Source organism: Macaca mulatta, chromosome 12, assembly GCF_049350105.2.
Source record: "Macaca mulatta isolate MMU2019108-1 chromosome 12, T2T-MMU8v2.0, whole genome shotgun sequence".
In the NCBI taxonomy this organism is placed as follows: Eukaryota; Metazoa; Chordata; class Mammalia; order Primates; family Cercopithecidae; genus Macaca; species Macaca mulatta.
Genome location: NC_133417.1, coordinates 60,214,317 through 60,217,580, shown reverse-complemented (window position 1 = coordinate 60,217,580; position 3,264 = coordinate 60,214,317). Strand labels below are relative to the sequence as shown.

The 3,264-nt window shown below is 34.9% G+C and overlaps 1 non-coding gene across 1 annotated transcript; it reads right to left on the bottom strand.

Moving 5' to 3' along the window:
* Positions 1-2,955: 2,955 nt before the first annotated feature.
* Positions 2,956-3,062, bottom strand: LOC114671692 (U6 spliceosomal RNA). The gene has a single exon (XR_003721708.1). It is a non-coding gene; the product is annotated as a U6 spliceosomal RNA (small nuclear RNA).
* Between the last annotated feature and the right edge of the window lie 202 nt (positions 3,063-3,264).

Here is a 3,264-nt window from a genome sequence, read left to right as displayed (position 1 = left end):
ATGGTTGTCTTTATTTCTTTTTTTTTATTGCATTGGCTAGAAATCTTGTTCAATAAAAAATAAGAGTGAGCGAGCATATCCTCGCATTGTTTCTGATTTAGGAGGAAAACAGTCTGTCTTCACATTTAAGCAATATGTTTTTCCTTGGTTCCATTTAACGGTTGAGTATTTTTATTGAAGTACATTTATTAAATAAATTTTCATGGACAGTTTTTAAAGTAAAATTTCAATTTATTTAATTGGCATAGGGCTATTAGGTGATCTATTCTTTTGTAAATTTTAGTAGTTTGTGTCTTTCTAAATATTTAAATATTTCATTTAAGTTGTTGAATATACTATTGTAAAGTTGTTCATAATATTAACACCATATTTTTAATATTCATAGAATTTGTATTGATGTCACCTCCTATATTCTTGGTATTGGTACTTTGTACTGTTTGTACGTTATACCCAATCAGTCAGACTAGAGGTTTATTGATTTATTTTTTAATCATCTTTTTCTTTCATTAATGCTTTCTATCATTTTCTGTTTTCCATTTCATTGACCTCTGATGTCATTATTATTCCCTTTCTTTCTTTAATTTTAATTTTTTAATTTTACTTTAAGTTCTGGGATACGTGTGCAGATTGTGCAGGTTTGTTACTTAGGTATATGTGTACCATGGTGGTTTGCCACATATATCAACTCGTTGTCTAGGTTTTAAGCCTCACATGCATTAGCTATTTGTCCTGATGCTCTCCCTGCCCTCACCCCACACCTGCTGATAGGCGCTGGTGTGTGTTGTTCACCTCCCTGTGTCCATGTGTTCTCACTGTTCTGCTCCCACTTATGAGTGAAAACTGTGGTGTTTGATTTTCTGTTCCTGTATTAGTTTGCTGAGAATGATGGCTTTCAGCTTCATCCATGTCCCTGCAAAGGACATGATCTCATTCATTTTTATGGTTGCATAGTATTCCAAGGGATATATGTACCGCATTTTCTTTATCCAGCCTATCATTGATAGGCATTTGGGTTGGCTCCAAGTCTTTGCTATTGTGAATAGCGCTGCAATAAACATATGTGTGCATGTGTCATTGTAGTAGAATGAGTTCTAATCCCTTGGGTATATACCCAGTAATGGGATTGCTGGGTCAAATGGTATTTCTGGTTCTAGCTCCTAATTTACATTTACACCAACAGTGTAAAATCGTTCCTATTTCTCCCCATTCTTGCAAGCATCTATTGTTTCTCGACTTTTTTAATAATCAGCATTCTGACAGGCCTGAGATGGTATCTCACTGTGGTTTTGATTTGCATTTCTCTAATGATCAGTGATGTTAAGCATTTTTTCACGTATTTGTTGGTCCCATAAATGCCTTCTTTTGAGAAGTGTCTGTTCACATCCTTTGCCCACTTTTTGATGGTTTTTTTTTTTTTTCTTGTAAATTTGTTTAAGTTCCATGTAGATTCTGGATATTAGACATTTGTCAGATGGGTAGATTTGTTAATTCAAAAAAAAAAACAGCTCCTGAATTCATTGATTTTTTAAAGAGTTCTTCATGTCCTTATCTCCTTCAGTTCTGCTCTGATCTTAGTTATTTCTAGTGTTCTGCTAGCTTTTGGATTTATTTCCTTTTGCTTCTGTGGTTCTTTTAACTGTAATGTTACAGTGTCAACTTTACGTCTTTCTAGCTTTCTGACATGGGCATTTAGTGCTATAAATTTCCCTCTTAGCACTGCTGTAGCTGTGTCCCAGAGATTCTGGTATGTTGTCTCTTCATTCTCATTGGTTTCAAAGGATTTCTTGATTTCTGCCTTGATTTCATTATTTACCCAGGAGTCACTTAGAAGCAGGCTGTTCAATTTCCACGCAGTTATGTGGTTTTGAGTGAGTTTCCTAATCCTGAATTCTAATTCAATTGCACTCTGGTCTGAGAGACTGTTATTATTTCAGTTCTTTTGCATTTGCTGAGGAATGTTTTACCCTCAATTATGTAGTTGATTTTAGAATAAGTACCATGTAGCACTGAGAAGCATGTATATTCTGTTAATTTGGGGTGGAAATTTCTGCAGATGTCCATTAGGTCCACTTGAAACAGATCTGACTTCAAGTCCTAAATAGCCTTGTTAATTTTCTGTCTCATTGATTTGTCTAATATTGACAGTGGGATGTTAACGTCTCCCACTATTATTGTGTGGGAGTCTAAGTCTCTTTGTATGTCTGTGAGAAATTGTTTTAGAAATCTGGGTGCTCCTGTATTGGGCGGATATATATTTAGGATGGTTAGCTCTTCTTGTTGAATCAATCTCTTTACCTTACATAATGTCCTTCTTTGTCTTTTTTTTTTTTTTTAATCTTTCTTGGTTTAAAGTCTGTTTTGTTAGAGACTAGGATTGCTACCCCTGCTTTTTTTTTTCTTTCAATTTTCTTGGTAAATTTTCCTCCGTCCCATTATTTTGAAACTTTGTGTGTCTTTTTCACGTAAGATGGGTCTCCAGAATATAGCACGCCAATGGGTCTTGACCCTTTGTCCAATTTGCCAATCTGTGTCTTTTAACTGGGGACATTTAGCCCATTTACATTTAAGGTTAGTATTGTTATGTGTGAATTTCATCCTGTAATCATGATGCTAGCTGGTTATTTTGCACACTAGTGGATGGAGTTTCTTCTTAGTGTCTTTTGCCTGCATATTTTGATGTGTTTTTGCAGTGGCTGGTACTGTTTTTCCTTTTCATATTTAGTGCTTCCTTCGGAATGATGAAATGATGAAATCCATCAGCATTTGCTTGTCTGAAAAGGATTTTATTTCTCATTCGCTTATGAAGCTTAGTTTGGCTGGATATGAAATTCTGGGTTGAAAATTATTTTCTTTAAGAATGTTGACTATTGTCCCCCACTTTTTTGTGACTTGTAGAGTTTCTGCTGAGGAATGTGCTGTTAGTCTGATGAACTTCTCTTTGTAGTTAGAAGCTCCAGAAATATGGAACGCTTCATGAATTTGAGTGTCATCCTTGTGCAGGGGCCATGCTAATCTACTTGGTATCGTTCCAATTGTCGTATATGTGCTGCCAAAGTGAGCACCCCTTTCTTTTCTTGACTTTGTATTTGATATTCTCCTTTTCTCTGTATCAAATGAGAAATCTGAAGTCATTCATTGAGACCATTTATCTTTTGCTATACAAATGTTAAGAGCTATTACTTTTCCTCTGAGTACTGTTTTAGCTAAATCACATAAATGTTGCTTTTTAGTGTTTTTACTTTTCAGATCTAAATAGTTTCTATT